The sequence below is a fragment of the Calliopsis andreniformis genome, unplaced genomic scaffold (genome assembly GCF_051401765.1).
Source record: "Calliopsis andreniformis isolate RMS-2024a unplaced genomic scaffold, iyCalAndr_principal scaffold0001, whole genome shotgun sequence".
In the NCBI taxonomy this organism is placed as follows: domain Eukaryota; kingdom Metazoa; phylum Arthropoda; class Insecta; order Hymenoptera; family Andrenidae; genus Calliopsis; species Calliopsis andreniformis.
In genome coordinates, this window is record NW_027480422.1 from 11130308 (window position 1) to 11149336 (window position 19029).

The window sequence follows — 19029 nt, forward strand, 5'->3', positions numbered from 1 at the left end:
ATTTCTACGTTCCGGGCAACCTAGGCTTCACTATTGGGCGTTGCTCCGCCAGGTCCAATAGTTAGGACCCAAGAAGTCAGCGCCAGAAGCATAAACTGCAATATAAATGCAACAGTTTTTCCATTGCATAAAACGAATGATTGCAAACAGTGTGAAAGTTATGGTCATTTCTACTTTCCGGGCAACCTAGGCTTAACTCCAGGGCGTTGCTCCACCAGATCAAATAGATCGAGACTTTGTATACAACGCCAGAAGCATAAAATACAATAAAAATGCAACAGTTTTTCCATTGTATGACAGGAATAATTGCAACCAGTGTGAAAGTGATGGTCATTTCTACGTTCCTGCCACCCTAGGCTTCACTCTAGGGCGTTGTTCCACCAGAACGCATAGTTCGGGACTTAGAATTTATCGCCAGAAGCATAAAATACAATAAAAACGCAACACTTTTTCCATCGTATAACAGGAATAATTGCAACCAGTGTGAAAGTGATGGTCATTTCTACGTTCCGGGCAACCTAGGCTTCACTCTAGGGCGTTCTTCAACCAGATCGATTAGTTAGGACCCAAGAAGTCAGCGCCAGAAGCATAAAATACAAAATAGATACAACAGTTTTTCCATCGTATAGCATGAATAATTGCAACCAGAGTGAAAGTAATGGTCATTTCTACGTTTCGGGCGACCTAGGCTTCACTCTAGGGCGTTGCTCCACCATATCGAATAGCTAGGGCCTTAGAGTCAACGCCCGAAACATAAAATACAATAAAAATACAACAGTTTTTCCATCGTATAACGGGAATAACTGCAAAAAATGTGAACGTGATGGTCATTTCCACGTTCCGGGCAACCTAGGCTTCACTCTAGGGCGTTGGTCCGCCAGATCTAATGGTTAGGGCCCAGGAAGTCAACGACAGAAGCATAAAATACAATAAAGATACAACAGCTTTACCATCGCATAACAGGAATAATTGTAACCAGAGTGAAGGTGATGGTCATTTCTACGTTCCGGGGAACCTAGGCTTCACCCTAGGGCGTTGCTCCACCAGATCGACTAGCTAAGGCCTTAGAAGTCAATGCCAGAAGCATAAAACAAAATAAAAATAGAGCAGTTATTCCATCGTATAACAGGAATAATTACAACCAGTGCGAAAGAAATGGGCATTTCTACGTTCCCTGCAACCTAGCCTTCACTCTAGGGCGTTGCTCCACCAGGTCGAACAGTTGTGGCCTTAGAAAACAACTCCACACGCATAAATTACAATAAAAATACAACAGTTTTACCATCGTATAACTGGCATAATTGCAACCAGTCTGAAAGATATGGTCATTTCTACGTTCCGGGCAACCCAGGCTTCACTCTAGGGCGTTGGTCCACCACATCCAATGGTTAGGGCTTAAGAAGTCAACGCCAGAAGCACCAAATACAAAATAACTACAACAGGTTTTCCATCGTATAAAACGAATAATTGCAACCAGTGTGAAAGTAATGGCCATTTCTACGTTCCGGGCAACCTAGGCTTCACTCTAGGGCGTTGCTACTCCAGAACGCATAGTTCGGGACTTAGAATTTATCGCCAGAAGCATAAAATACAATAAAAACGCTACACTTTTTCCATCGTATAACTGGAATAATTGCAACCGGTGTGAAGGTACAGGCCATTTCTACGTTCCGGGCAACCTAGGTTTCGCTCTAGGGCGTTGCTTCACCAGGTCGAATAGCTAGGGACTTAGAAGTCAACGCCAGAAGCATAAATTACAATAAAAATACAACAGTTTTTCCATCGTATAACAGGAATAATTGCAACCAGTGTGAAAGGTATGGTCATTTCTACGTTCCGGGCAACCTAGGCTTCACTCTAGGGCGTTCTTCCACCAGATCGAATAGTTAGGGCCTAACAAGTCAACGCCAGAAGCATAAACTGCAATATAAATGCAACAGTTTTTCCATTGTATAAAATGAATAATTGCAAACAGTGTGGAAGTAATGGTTACTTCTACGTTCGGGGCAACCTAGGCTTCACTCTAGGGCGTTGCTCCACCACATCGAATAGCTACGGCCTTGGGAGTCAACGCCAGAGGCATTAAATACAATATAAGTACGACAGATTTTCCATCGTATAAAACGAATAATTGCAATCAGTATGAAGGTTATGGTCATTTCTACGTTCCGGGCAACATAGCCTTCACCCTAGGCGTTGCTCCACCAGATCCAATAGTTAGGGCCTAAGAAGTCAACGCCAGAAGCATAAAGTACAATAAAAATCCAACAGTTTGCCCATCGTATAACAGGAATAACTGCAACCAGTGTGAAAGTAATGGTCATTTCAACGATACGGGCAACCTAGGCTTCACTCTAGGGCGTTGCTGCTCCACATCGAATAGCTGCGGCCTTACAAGTCAACGCCAGAAGGTTAAAATACAATATAAATACAACAGCTTTTCCATCGTATAAAACGAATAATTGCAATGAGTATGAAAGTTATGGTCATTTCTACGTTCCGGGCAACCTAGGCTTCACCCGAGGGCGTTGCTCCACCAGATCCAATAGTTAGTACCTAAGAACTCAACTACAGAAGCATGAAATACAAAATAGATACAACAGTTTTTCCATCGTATAACAGGAATAATTGCACCAGTGTGAAAGATATGGTCATTTCTGCGTTGCGGGCATCCCAGGCTTCACTCTTGGGCATTGCTCCCCCAAATCGAATAGCTACGGCCTTAGAAGTCAACGCCATAACTATAAAAAACAGTATAAATACAACAGTTTTTCCATCTTATAACAGGAATAATTGGAACCAGTGTGTAAGATATGGTCATTTCTACGTTCCGGGCAACCTAGGCTTCACTCTAGGGCGTTCTTCCACCAGATCGAATAGCTAGGGCCTAAGAAGTCAACGCCAGAAGCATAAACTGCAATATAAATGCAACAGTCTTTCCATTGTATAAAATGAATAATTGCAAACAGTGTGGAAGTAATGGTTACTTCTACGTTCGGGGCAACCTAGGCTTCACTCTAGCGCGTTGCTCCACCAGATCGAATAGCAAGGGACTTAGAAGTCAACGCCAGAAGCATAAAATACAATAAAAAATACCACAGCCTTTCCATCGTATAAAATGTATAATTACAAGCAATGTGAAGGTATTGTTCATTTCTACGTTCCGGGCAACCTAGGCTTCACCCCTGGGCGTTGCTCCGCCAGATCCAATAGTTAGGACCCAAGAAGTCAGCGCCAGAAGCATAAAAAACAAAATAGATACAACAGTTTTTCCATCGTATAGCATGAATAATTGCAACCAGAGTGAAAGTAATGGTCATTTCTACGTTTCGGGCGACCTAGGCTTCACCCTAGGGCGTTGCTCCACCATATCGAATAGCTAGGGCCTTAGAAGTCAATGCCAGAAGCATAAAATAAAATAAAGATAGAGCAGTTATTCCATCGTATAACAGGAATAATTACAACCAGTGCGAAAGAAATGGGCATTTCTACGTTCCGTGCAACCTAGCCTTCACTCTAGGGCGTTGCTCCACCAGGTCGAACAGTTGTGGCCTTAGAAAACAACTCCACACGCATAAATTACAATAAAAATACAACAGTTTTACCATCGTATAACTGGCATAATTGCAACCAGTCTGAAAGATATGGTCATTTCTACGTTCCGGGCAACCCAGGCTTCACTCTAGGCCGTTGGTCCACCACATCCAATAGTTAGGGCTTAGGAAGTCAACGCCAGAAGCACCAAATACAAAATAAATACAACAGGTTTTCCATCGTATAAAACGAATAATTGCAACCAGTGTGAAAGTAATGGCCATTTCTACGTTCCGGGCAACCTAGGCTTCACTCTAGGGCGTTGCTACACCAGAACGCATAGTTCGGGACTTAGAATTTATCGCCAGAAGCATAAAATACAATAAAAACGCTACACTTTTTCCATCGTATAACTGGAATAATTGCAACCAGTGTGAAGGTACAGGTCATTTCTACGTTCCGGGCAACCTAGGTTTCGCTCTAGGGCGTTGCTCCGCCAGATCGAATAGCTAGGGACTTAGAAGTCAACGCCAGGAGCATAAATTACAATAAAAATACAACAGTTTTTCCATCGTATAACAGGAATAATTGCAACCAGTGTGAAAGGTATGGTCATTTCTACGTTCGGGGCAACCTAGGCTTCACTCTAGGGCGTTCTTCCACCAGATCGAATAGTTAGGGCCTAACAAGTCAACGCCAGAAGCATAAACTGCAATATAAATGCAACAGTTTTTCCATTGTATAAAATGAATAATTGCAAACAGTGTGGAAGTAATGGTTACTTCTACGTTCGGGGCAACCTAGGCTTCACTCTAGGGCGTTGCTCCACCACATCGAATAGCTACGGCCTTGGGAGTCAACGCCAGAGGCATTACATACAATATAAGTACGACAGATTTTCCATCGTATAAAACGAATAATTGCAGTCAGTATGAAGGTTATGGTCATTTCTACGTTCCGGGCAACATAGCCTTCACCCTAGGCGTTGCTCCACCAGATCCAATAGTTAGGGCCTAAGAAGTCAACGCCAGAAGCATAAAGTACAATAAAAATCTAACAGTTTGCCCATCGTATAACAGGAATAACTGCAACCAGTGTGAAAGTAATGGTCATTTCTACGTTCCGGGCAACCTGGGCTCCACTCTAGGGCGTTGTTCCACCACATCGAATAGCTGCGGCCTTCGAAGTCAACGCCAGAAACATAAAATACAATATAAATACAACAGTTTTTCCATCGTATAAAACGAATAATTGCAACCAGTGTGAAAGTAATGGCCATTTCTACGTTCCGGGCATCCTAGACTTAACTCTGAGGCATTGCTCCACCAGATCGAATACATAGGGACTTAGAAGTCAACGCCAGAAGCATAAAGTACAATCAAAATCCAACAGTTTGTCCATCGTATAACAGGAATAATTGCAACAAGCGTGAAGCTAATTGTCATTTCTACGTTCCGGGCAACCTAGGTTTTGCTCTAGGGCGTTGCTCCACCACATCGAATAGTTAGGGCCTTAGAAGTCAACGCCTGAAGCATAAAATACAATAAAAATACAACATTTTTTTCATCGCATAACAGGAATAATTGCAACCAGTCTGAAAGATATGGTCATTTCTACGTTCCGGGCAACCTAGGCTTCACCCTAGGGCGCTGTTCCACCAGATTGAATAGCTAGGGCCTTAGAAGTCAATGCCATAAGCATAAAATAAAATAAAAATAGAGCAGTTATTCCTTCGTATAACAGGAATAACTGCAACCAGTGTGAAAGTACTGGTCATTTCTACGTTCCGGGCAACCTAGGCTTCACTCTTGGCGTTGCTCCATCACATCGAGTAGCTACGGCCTTAGAAGTCAACTCCAGAAGCATAAAATACAATATAAATGCAACAGCTTTTAGATCGTATAAAATGAATGGTTGCAAACGGTGTGAAAGTTATGGTCATTTCTACTTTCCGGGCAACCTAGGCTTAACTCTAGGGCATGTTCCACCAGATCGAGTAGTTAGGGACTTTGAATTCAACGCCAGAAGCATAAAATACAATAATAATACAACAGTTTTACCATCGTATGGCTGGCATAATTGCAACCAGTGTGAAAGTAATGGACATTTCTACGTTCCGGGCATCCTAGACTTAACTCTGAGGCATTGCTCCACCAGATCCAATACATAGGGCCTTAGAAGTCAACGCCAGAAGCCTAAAGTACAATCAAAATCCCACAGTTTGTCCATCGTATAACAGGAATAATTGCAACAAGCGTGAAGGTAATGGTCATTTCTACGTTCCGGGCAACCTAGGTTTTGCTCTAGGGCGTTGCTCCACCAGATCGAATAGTTAGGGCCTCAGAAGTCAACGCCCGAAGCATAAAATACAAAATAAGTAGAACAGTTTTTCCATTGTATAAAACGAATAATTCAAACCAGTGTGAAAGTTATGATCATTTCTACGTTCCGCGCTACCTAGGCTTCACGCCTGGGCGTTGCTCCACCAGATCCAATAGTTAGGACCTAAGAAGTCAGCGCCAGAAGCATAAAATACAAAATAGATACAGCAGTTTTTCCATCGCATATAATGTATATTTGCAAACAGTGTGAAAGTAAAGGTCATTTCTACGTTCCGGGCAACCTAGGCTTAACTGTAGGGCGTTTCTCTACCAGATCGCATAGTTAGGGACTTAGAATTCAACGCCAGAAGCATAAAATACAATAAAAATGCAACAGTTTTTCCATCGTATATCAGGAATAACTGCAACCAGTGTGAAAGTACAGGTCAGTGCTACGTTCCGGGCAAATAAGGCTTCGCTCAAGGGCGTTGCTCCACCAGATCGAATAGTTAGCGCCTTAGAAGTCAACGCCCGAAGCATAAAATACAAAATAAATAGAACAGTTTTTCCATTGTATAAATCGAATAATTGCAACCAGTGTGAAAGTTATGGTCATTTCTACGTTCCGGGCAACTTAGGCTTAACACTAGGGCGTTGCTCCACCAGGTCGAATAGTTAGGGCCTAAGAAGCCAACGCCAGAAGCATAAAATACAATATAAATCCAACAGCTTTTACATCGTATATGATGTATATTTGCAAACAGTGTGAAAGTAAAGGTCATTTCTACGTTCCGGGTAACCTAGGCTTAACTGTAGGGCGTTGCTCCACCAGATCGAATAGTTAAGGACTTTGAATACAACGCCAGAAGCATAAAATACAATAAAAATTCAACAGTTTTTCCATCGTATAAAAGAAATAATTGCAACCAGTGTGAAAGTAATGGTCATTTCTACGTTCCTGGCAACCGAGGTTTCACTCTTGGGCGTTGCTCCACCACACCGAATAGCTACGGCCTTAGAAGTCAACTCCAGAAGCATAAAATACAATATAAATACAACAGTTTTCCATCGTATAAAATGAATGATTGCAAACAGTGTGAAAGTTGTGGTCATTTCTCCGTTCCGGGCATCTAGGCTTAACTCTAGGGCGTTGCTGCATCAGATAGCATAGCTAGGGACTTAGAATTTAACGCCAGAAGCATAAAATACAATAAAAATGCAACAGTGTTTCCATTGTATAACAGGAGTAATTGCAACCAGTGTGAAAGTACAGGTCATTTCTACGTTCCGGGCAACGAAGGCTTCGCTCTAGGGCCTTGGTCCACCAGATCGAATAGCTAGGGACTTAGAATTCAGTGCCAGAAGCATAAAATACAATAAAAATGCAACAGTTTTTCCATCGTACAACAGGAAAGCTGCAACCAGTGTGAAAGCACTGGTCATTTCTATGTTCCGGGTAACCTAGGCTTCACTCTAGAGCGTTGCTCCACCAGATCGAATAGTTAGGGACTTAGAATTCAACGCCAGCAGAATAAAATACAACATAAGTACAACAGTTTTACCATCGTATAAAATGGATAATCGCAAACAGAGTGAAGGTAATGGTCATTTCTACGTTCCGGGCAATCTAGGCTTCACTCTAGGGCGTTGCTCCACCAGATCGAATAGCTAGGGCCTAAGAAGTCAACGCCAGAGGCATAATATACAATATAAATACAACAGTTTTTCCATTGTATAAAACGAATAATTGCAACCAGTGTGAAAGTTATGGTCATTTCTACGCTCAGGGCAACCTAGGCTTCACTACAGGGCGGTGTTCCACCAGATCGAATAGTTAGGGCGTAAGAAGTCAACGCCAGAAGCATATAATACAATATAAATACAACAGCTTTTCCATCGCATAAAATGAATGATTGCAAACAGTGTGAAAGTTATGGTCATTTCTACTTTCCGTGCAACCTAGGCTTAACTCCAGGGTGTTGTTCCACCAGATCGAATAGTTAGGGATTTTGAATACAACGCCAGAAGCATAAAATACAATAAAAATGAAACAGTTTTTCCATCCTATAACAGGAATAACTGCAACCAGTGTGAAAGTACTGGTTATTTCTACGTTCCGGGTAACCAAGGCATCACTCTAGGGCGTTGCTCCACCAGATCGAATAGCTAGGGACTTAGAATTCAACGCCAGAAGAATATAATACAACATATGTACAACAGTTTTTCCATCGTATAAAATATATAATTGCAAGCAGTGTGAAGGTAATGGTCATTTCTACGTTCCGGGCAACCTAGGCTTCGCACGAGGGCGTTGCTCCACCAGATCGAATAGTTAGGGCCTTAGACGTCAACGCCCGAAGCATAAAATACAAGATAAATAGAACAGTTTTTCCATTGTATAAAACGAATAATTGCAACCAGTGTGAAAGTTATGGTCTTTTCTACGTTCAGGGCAACCTAGGCTTCACTACAGGGCGGTGCTCCACCAGATCAAATGGTTAGGGCCTTAGACGTCAACGCCCGAAGCATAAAATACAAGATAAATAGAACAGTTTTTCCATTGTATAAAACGAATAATTGCAACCAGTGTGAAAGTTATGGTCATTTCTACGTTCAGGGCAACCTAGGCTTCACTACAGGGCGGTGCTCCACCAGATCAAATAGTTAGGGCGTAAGAAGTCAACGCCAGAAGCATAAAATACAATATAAATACAACAGCTTTTCCATCGTGTATAGTGTATATTTGCAAACATTGTGAAAGTAACGGTCATTTCTACGTTCTGGGCAACCTAGGCTTCACTCTAGGGCGTTGCTCCACCAGATCGAATAGTTAGGGACAAAGAATTCAACGCCAGAAGCATAAAATACAACATAAGTACAACAGTTTTTCCATCGTATAACAGGAATAATTGCAACCAGTGTGAAAGTACAGGTCATTTCTACGTTCTGGGCAACCTAGGCTTCGCTTAAGGGCGTTGCTCCACCAGATCGAATAGCTAGGGACTTAGAAGTCAACGCCAGAAGCATAAAATACAATAAAAATACAACAGTTTTTCCATCGTATAAAAGGAACAATTGCAATCAGTGTGAAAGTAATGGTCATTTCTACGTTCCGGGCAACCTGGGCTTCACTCTTGGGCGTTGCTCCATCACATCGAATAGCTGCGGCCTTAGAAGTCAACTCCAGAAGCATAAAATGCAATATAAATACAACAGCTCTTCCATCGCATAAAATGAATGATTCCAAACAGTGTGAAAGTTACGGTCATTTCTACTTTCCGTGCAACCTAGGCTTAACTCCAGGGCGTTGTTCCACCAGATCGAATAGTTAGGGACTTAGAATTCAACGCCAGAAGCATAAAATACAATAAAAATACAACAGTTTTTCCATCGTATAAAAGGAATAATTGCAACCAGTGTGAAAGTAATGGTCATTTCTACGTTCCTGGCAACCTAGGTTTCACTCTTGGGCGTTGCTCCACCACACCGAATAGCTACGGCCTTAGAGGTCAACTACAGAAGCATAAAATACAATATAAATACAACAGCTTTTCCATAGTATAACAGGAGTAATTGCAACCACTGTGAAAGTACAGGTCATTTCTACGTTCCGGGCAACCTAGGCTTCGCTCTAGTGCCTTGCTCCACCAAATCGAATAGCTAGGGACTTAGAAGTAAACGCCAGAGGCATAAAATACAATAAAAGTGCAACAGTTTTTCCATCGTATAACAGGAATAACTGCAACCAGTGTGAAGGTAATGGTCATTTCTACGTTCTGGGCAACCTAGGCTTCACTCAAGAGCGTTGCTCCACCAGATCGAATAGTTAGGGACTTTGAATACAACGCCAGAAGCATAAAATACAATAAAAATGCAACAGTTTTTCCATCCTATAACAGGAATAACTGCAACCAGTGTGAGAGTACTGGTTATTTCTACGTTCCGGGTAACCTAGGCTTCACTCTAGGGCGTTGCTCCACCAGATCGAATAGCTAGGGACATAGAATTCAACGGCAGAAGAATAAAATACAACATAAGTACAACAGTTTTACCATCGTATAAAATGGATAATCGCAAACAGTGTGAAGGTAATGGTCATTTCTACGTTCCGGGCAATCTAGGCTTCACTCTAGGGCGTTGCTCCACCAGATCGAATAGCTAGGGCCTAAGAAGTCAACGCCAGAAGCATAATATACAATATAAATACAACAGTTTTTCCATTGTATAAAACGAATAATTGCAACCAGTGTGAAAGTTATGGTCATTTCTACGTTCAGGGCAACCTAGGCTTCACTACAGGGCGGTGTTCCACCAGATCGAATAGTTAGGGCGTAAGAAGTCAACGCCAGAAGCATATAATACAATATAAATACAACAGCTTTTCCATCGCATAAAATGAATGATTGCAAACAGTGTGAAAGCTATGGTCATTTCTACTTTCCGTGCAACCTAGGCTTAACTCCAGGGCGTTGTTCCACCAGATCGAATAGTTAGGGATTTTGAATACAACGCCAGAAGCATAAAATACAATAAAAATGAAACAGTTTTTCCATCGTATAACAGGAAAGCTACAACCAGTGAGAAAGTACTGGTCATTTCTATGTTCCGGGTAACCTAGGCTTCACTCTAGGGCGTTGTTCCACCAGATCGAATAGTTAGGGCCTAAGAAGTCAACGCCAGAAGCATAAAATACAATATAAATACAACAGCTTTTCCATCGTATATAATGTATATTTGCAAACAGTGTGAAAGAAAAGGTCATTTCTACGTTCCGGGCAACCTAGGCTTAACTGTAGGACGTTGCTCCACCAGATCGAATAGTTAGGGCCTTAGATGTCAACGCCCGAATCATGAAATACAAAATAAATAGAACAGTTTTTTCATTGTATAAAACGAATAATTGCAACCAGTGTTAAAGTTATGGTCATTTCTACGTTCCGGGCAACCTTGGCTTAACTCCAGGGCGTTGCTCCACCAGATCGAATGGATAGGGACTTAGAATTCAACGCCAGAAGCATAAAATACAATAAAAATACAACAGTTTTTCCATCGTATAAAAGGAATAATTGCAACCAGTGTGAAAGTAATGGTCATTTCTACGTTCCTGGCAACCTAGGTTTCACTCTTGGGCGTTGCTCCACCACACCGAATAGCTACGGCCTTAGAGGTCAACTCCAGAAGCATAAAATACAATATAAATACAACAGCTTTTCCATAGTATAACAGGAGTAATTGCAACCACTGTGAAAGTACAGGTCATTTCTACGTTCCGGGCAACCTAGGCTTCGCTCTAGTGCCTTGCTCCACCAAATCGAATAGCTAGGGACTTAGAAGTAAACGCCAGAGGCATAAAATACAATAAAAGTGCAACAGTTTTTCCATCGTATAACAGGAATAACTGCAACCAGTGTGAAGGTAATGGTCATTTCTACGTTCTGGGCAACCTAGGCTTCACTCAAGAGCGTTGCTCCACCAGATCGAATAGTTAGGGACTTTGAATACAACGCCAGAAGCATAAAATACAATAAAAATGCAACAGTCTTTCCATCCTATAACAGGAATAACTGCAACCAGTGTGAGAGTACTGGTTATTTCTACGTTCCGGGTAACCTAGGCTTCACTCTAGGGCGTTGCTCCACCAGATCGAATAGCTAGGGACATAGAATTCAACGCCAGAAGAATAAAATACAACATAAGTACAACAGTTTTACCATCGTATAAAATGGATAATCGCAAACAGTGTGAAGGTAATGGTCATTTCTACGTTCCGGGCAATCTAGGCTTCACTCTAGGGCGTTGCTCCACCAGATCGAATAGCTAGGGCCTAAGAAGTCAACGCCAGAAGCATAATATACAATATAAATACAACAGTTTTTCCATTGTATAAAACGAATAATTGCAACCAGTGTGAAAGTTATGGTCATTTCTACGTTCAGGGCAACCTAGGCTTCACTACAGGGCGGTGTTCCACCAGATCGAATAGTTAGGGCGTAAGAAGTCAACGCCAGAAGCATATAATACAATATAAATACAACAGCTTTTCCATCGCATAAAATGAATGATTGCAAACAGTGTGAAAGCTATGGTCATTTCTACTTTCCGTGCAACCTAGGCTTAACTCCAGGGCGTTGTTCCACCAGATCGAATAGTTAGGGATTTTGAATACAACGCCAGAAGCATAAAATACAATAAAAATGAAACAGTTTTTCCATCGTATAACAGGAAAGCTACAACCAGTGTGAAAGTACTGGTCATTTCTATGTTCCGGGTAACCTAGGCTTCACTCTAGGGCGTTGCTCCGCCAGACCGAATAGCTAGGGACTTAGAATTCAGCGCTAGAAGAATAAAATACAACATAAGTATAACAGTTTTTCCATCGTATAAAATGTATAATTGCAAGCAGTGTGAAGGTAATGGTCATTTCTACGTTCCGGGCAACCTAGGCTTTACTCTAGAGCATTGCTCCACCAGATCGAATAGTTAGGGCCTAAGAAGACAACGACAGAAGCATGAAATACAATATAAATACAACAGCTTTTCCACCGTATATAATGTATATTTGCAAACAGTGTAAAAGTAAAGGTCATTTCTACGTTCCGGCAACCTAGGCTTCACTCTAGGGCGTTGTTCCACCAGATCGAATAGTTAGGGCCTAAGAAGTCAACGCCAGAAGCATAAAATACAATAAAAATACAACAGTTTTTCCATCGTATAAAAGGAATAATTGCAACCCGTGTGAAAGTAATGGTCATTTCTACGTTCCGGGCAACCTAGGTTTCACTCTTGGGCGTTGCTCCACCACACCGAATAGCTACGGCCTTAGAGGTCAACTCCAGAAGCATAAAATACAATATAAATACAACAGCTTTTCCATCGTATAAAATGAATGATTGCAAACAGTGTGAAAGTTATGGTCCTTTCCCCGTTGCGGGCACCTAGGCTTAACTGTAGGGCGTTGCTGCACCAGATAGCATAGTTAGGGACTTAGAATTTAACGCCAGAAGCATAAAATACAATAAAAATGCAACAGTTTTTCCATAGTATAACAGGAGTAATTGCAACCACTGTGAAAGTACAGGACATTTCTACGTTCCGGGCAACCTAGGCTTCGCTCTAGTGCCTTGCTCCACCAAATCGAATAGCTAGGGACTTAGAAGTAAACGCCAGAGGCATAAAATACAACAAAAATGCAACAGTTTTTCCATCGTATAACAGGAATAACTGCAACCAGTGTGAAGGTAATGGTCATTTCTACGTTCTAGGCAACCTAGGCTTCACTCTAGAGCGTTGCTCAACCAGATCGAATAGTTAGGGACTTTGAATACAACGCCAGAAGCATAAAATACAATAAAAATGGAACAGTTTTTCCATACTATAACAGGAATAACTGCAACCAGTGTGAAAGTACTGGTTATTTCTACGTTCCGGGTAACCTAGGCTTCACTCTAGGGCGTTGTTCCACCAGATCGAATAGTTAGGGCCTAAGAAGTCAACGCCAGAACCATAAAATACAATATAAATACAACAGCTTATCCATCGTATATAATGTATATTTGCAAACAGTGTTAAAGAAAAGGTCATTCTACGTTCCGGGCAACCTAGGCTTAACTGTAGGGCGTTGCTCCACCAGATCGAATAGTTAGGGCCTTAGAAGTCAACGCCCGAATCATGAAATACAAAATAAATAGAACAGTTTTTTCATTGTATAGAACGAATAATTGCAACCAGTGTTAAAGCTATGGTCATTTCTACGTTCCGGGCAACCTTGGCTTAACTCCAGGGCGTTCCTCCACCAGATCGAATAGTTAGGGCCTCAGAAGTCAATGCCAGAAGCATGAAATACAATATCAATACAACAGTTTTTCCACTGTATAATATGAATAATTGCAAACAGTTTGGAAGTAATGGTCATTTCTACGTTCCGGGCAACCTAGGCTTCACTCTAGGGCGTTGCTCCACCACATCGAATAGCTACGGCCTCAGGACTCAACGCCTGAAGCATAAAATACATTAAAAATACATCAGTTGTTCCATCGTATAAAAGGAATAATTGCAACCAGTGTGAAAGTAATGGTCATTTCTACGTTCCGGGCAACCTAGGCTTCACCCTTGGGCGTTGCTCCATCACATCGAATAGCTGCGGCCTTAGAAGTCAACTCTAGAAGCATAAAAAACAATATAAATACAACATCTTTTCCATCGCATAAAATGAATAATCGCAAACAGTGTGAAGGTAATGGTCATTTCTACGTTCCGGGCGACCTAGGCTTCACTCTAGGGCGTTGCTCCACCCGATCGAATAGTTAGGGCCTAAGAAGTCAACGCCAGAAGCATAAAATACGATATATGTACAACAGTTTTTCCATCGTATAAAATGAATAACTGCAACCATTGTGAAAGTAACGGCCATTTCTACGTTCCAGGCATCCTAGACTTAACACAGAGGCATTGCTCCGCCAGATCGAATACATAGGGCCTTAGAAGTCAATGCCAGAAGCATAAAGTACAATAAAAATCCAACATTCTGTCCATCGTATAACAGGAATTATTGCAACCAGTGTGAAAGCTATGGTCATTTCTACGTTCCGGGCAACCTAGGCTTCACTACAGGGCGGTGATCCACCAGATCAAATAGCTAGGGCCTTAGAAGTCAACGCCCGAAGCATAAAATACAATAAAAATACATCAGTTTTTCCATCGTATAACAGGAGTAGTTGCAACCAGAGTGAAAGTGACGGTCATTTCTACGTTCCGGGCGACCTATGCTTCACTCTGGGGCGTTGGTCCTCCAGATTGAATAGTTAGGGCCTAAGAAGTCAACGCCAGAGGCATAAAATACAATATAAATACAATAGATTTTCCATCGTCAAAAACGAACAATAGCACGAGTGTGAAAGGTATGGTCATTTCTACGTTCCGGGCAACCTAGGCTTCACTCTATGGCGTAGTTCCACCAGATCGAATAGTTAGGGCCTAAGAAGTCAACGGCAGAAGAATAAAATACGATAAATGTACAACACTTTTTCCATCTAATAAAGCGAATAATTGCAACCAGTGTGAAAGTAATGGCCATTTCCACGTTACGAGCAACCTAGGCTTCACTCTGAGGCATTGCTGCACCAGATCGAAGAGTTAGGGCCTTAAAAGTCAACGCCAGAAGCATAAAATACAATAAAAATACATCATTTTTTCCATCGTATAAAAGGAATAATTGCAAGCAGTGTGAAAGTAATGGTCATTTCTACGTTCCGGGCAACCTAGGCTTCACTCTTGGGCGTTGCTCCATCACATCGAATAGCTGCGGCCTTAGAAGTCAACTCCAGAAGCATAAAATACAATATAAATACAACAGCTTTTCCATCGTATATAATGTATATTTGCAAACAGTGTGAAAGCAAAGGTCATTTCTACGTTCCGGGCAACCTAGGCTTAACTGTAGGGCGTTGCTCCACCAGATCGAATAGTTAAGGACTTTGAATACAACGCCAGAAGCATAAAATACAATAAAAATTCAACAGTTTTTCCATCGTATAAAAGAAATAATTGCAACCAGTGTGAAAGTAATGGTCATTTCTACGTTCCTGGCAACCGAGGTTTCACTCTTGGGCGTTGCTCCACCACACCGAATAGCTACGGCCTTAGAAGTCAACTCCAGAAGCATAAAATACAATATAAATACAACAGTTTTCCATCGTATAAAATGAATGATTGCAAACAGTGTGAAAGTTGTGGTCATTTCTCCGTTCCGGGCATCTAGGCTTAACTCTAGGGCGTTGCTGCATCAGATAGCATAGCTAGGGACTTAGAATTTAACGCCAGAAGCATAAAATACAATAAAAATGCAACAGTGTTTCCATTGTATAACAGGAGTAATTGCAACCAGTGTGAAAGTACAGGTCATTTCTACGTTCCGGGCAACGAAGGCTTCGCTCTAGGGCCTTGGTCCACCAGATCGAATAGCTAGGGACTTAGAATTCAGTGCCAGAAGCATAAAATACAATAAAAATGCAACAGTTTTTCCATCGTACAACAGGAAAGCTGCAACCAGTGTGAAAGCACTGGTCATTTCTATGTTCCGGGTAACCTAGGCTTCACTCTAGAGCGTTGCTCCACCAGATCGAATAGTTAGGGACTTAGAATTCAACGCCAGCAGAATAAAATACAACATAAGTACAACAGTTTTACCATCGTATAAAATGGATAATCGCAAACAGAGTGAAGGTAATGGTCATTTCTACGTTCCGGGCAATCTAGGCTTCACTCTAGGGCGTTGCTCCACCAGATCGAATAGCTAGGGCCTAAGAAGTCAACGCCAGAGGCATAATATACAATATAAATACAACAGTTTTTCCATTGTATAAAACGAATAATTGCAACCAGTGTGAAAGTTATGGTCATTTCTACGCTCAGGGCAACCTAGGCTTCACTACAGGGCGGTGTTCCACCAGATCGAATAGTTAGGGCGTAAGAAGTCAACGCCAGAAGCATATAATACAATATAAATACAACAGCTTTTCCATCGCATAAAATGAATGATTGCAAACAGTGTGAAAGTTATGGTCATTTCTACTTTCCGTGCAACCTAGGCTTAACTCCAGGGTGTTGTTCCACCAGATCGAATAGTTAGGGATTTTGAATACAACGCCAGAAGCATAAAATACAATAAAAATGAAACAGTTTTTCCATCCTATAACAGGAATAACTGCAACCAGTGTGAAAGTACTGGTTATTTCTACGTTCCGGGTAACCAAGGCATCACTCTAGGGCGTTGCTCCACCAGATCGAATAGCTAGGGACTTAGAATTCAACGCCAGAAGAATATAATACAACATATGTACAACAGTTTTTCCATCGTATAAAATATATAATTGCAAGCAGTGTGAAGGTAATGGTCATTTCTACGTTCCGGGCAACCTAGGCTTCGCACGAGGGCGTTGCTCCACCAGATCGAATAGTTAGGGCCTTAGACGTCAACGCCCGAAGCATAAAATACAAGATAAATAGAACAGTTTTTCCATTGTATAAAACGAATAATTGCAACCAGTGTGAAAGTTATGGTCTTTTCTACGTTCAGGGCAACCTAGGCTTCACTACAGGGCGGTGCTCCACCAGATCAAATGGTTAGGGCCTTAGACGTCAACGCCCGAAGCATAAAATACAAGATAAATAGAACAGTTTTTCCATTGTATAAAACGAATAATTGCAACCAGTGTGAAAGTTATGGTCATTTCTACGTTCAGGGCAACCTAGGCTTCACTACAGGGCGGTGCTCCACCAGATCAAATAGTTAGGGCGTAAGAAGTCAACGCCAGAAGCATAAAATACAATATAAATACAACAGCTTTTCCATCGTGTATAGTGTATATTTGCAAACATTGTGAAAGTAACGGTCATTTCTACGTTCTGGGCAACCTAGGCTTCACTCTAGGGCGTTGCTCCACCAGATCGAATAGTTAGGGACAAAGAATTCAACGCCAGAAGCATAAAATACAACATAAGTACAACAGTTTTTCCATCGTATAACAGGAATAATTGCAACCAGTGTGAAAGTACAGGTCATTGCTACGTTCTGGGCAACCTAGGCTTCGCTTAAGGGCGTTGCTCCACCAGATCGAATAGCTAGGGACTTAGAAGTCAACGCCAGAAGCATAAAATACAATAAAAATACAACAGTTTTTCCATCGTATAAAAGGAACAATTGCAATCAGTGTGAAAGTAATGGTCATTTCTACGTTCCGGGCAACCTGGGCTTCACTCTTGGGCGTTGCTCCATCACATCGAATAGCTGCGGCCTTAGAAGTCAACTCCAGAAGCATAAAATGCAATATAAATACAACAGCTCTTCCATCGCATAAAATGAATGATTCCAAACAGTGTGAAAGTTACGGTCATTTCTACTTTCCGTGCAACCTAGGCTTAACTCCAGGGCGTTGTTCCACCAGATCGAATAGTTAGGGACTTTGAATACAACGCCAGAAGCATAAAATACAATAAAAATGAAACAGGTTTTCCATCGTATAACAGGAAAGCTGCAACCAGTGAGAAAGTGCTGGTCATTTCTATGTTCCGGGTAACCTAGGCTTCAGTCTAGGCCGTTGTTCCACCAGATCGAATAGTTAGGGCCTAAGAAGTCAACGCCAGAAGCATAAAATACAATATAAATACAACAGCTTTTCCATCGTATATAATGTATATTTGCAAACAGTGTGAAAGAAAAGGTCATTTCTACGTTCCGGGCAACCTAGGCTTAACTGTAGGACGTTGCTCCACTAGATCGAATAGTTAGGGCCTTAGACGTCAACGCCCGAATCATGAAATACAAAATAAATAGAACAGTTTTTTCATTGTATAAAACGAATAATTGCAACCAGTGTTAAAGTTATGGTCATTTCTACGTTCCGGGCAACCTTGGCTTAACTCCAGGGCGTTGCTCCACCAGATCGAATGGATAGGGACTTAGAATTCAACGCCAGAAGCATAAAATACAATAAAAATACAACAGTTTTTCCATCGTATAAAAGGAATAATTGCAACCAGTGTGAAAGTAATGGTCATTTCTACGTTCCTGGCAACCTAGGTTTCACTCTTGGGCGTTGCTCCACCACACCGAATAGCTACGGCCTTAGAGGTCAACTACAGAAGCATAAAATACAATATAAATACAACAGCTTTTCCATAGTATAACAGGAGTAATTGCAACCACTGTGAAAGTACAGGTCATTTCTACGTTCCGGGCAACCTAGGCTTCGCTCTAGTGCCTTGCTCCACCAAATCGAATAGCTAGGGACTTAGAAGTAAACGCCAGAGGCATAAAATACAATAAAAGTGCAACAGTTTTTCCATCGTATAACAGGAATAACTGCAACCAGTGTGAAGGTAATGGTCATTTCTACGTTCTGGGCAACCTAGGCTTCACTCAAGAGCGTTGCTCCACCAGATCGAATAGTTAGGGACTTTGAATACAACGCCAGAAGCATAAAATACAATAAAAATGCAACAGTTTTTCCATCCTATAACAGGAATAACTGCAACCAGTGTGAGAGTACTGGTTATTTCTACGTTCCGGGTAACCTAGGCTTCACTCTAGGGCGTTGCTCCACCAGATCGAATAGCTAGGGACATAGAATTCAACGGCAGAAGAATAAAATACAACATAAGTACAACAGTTTTACCA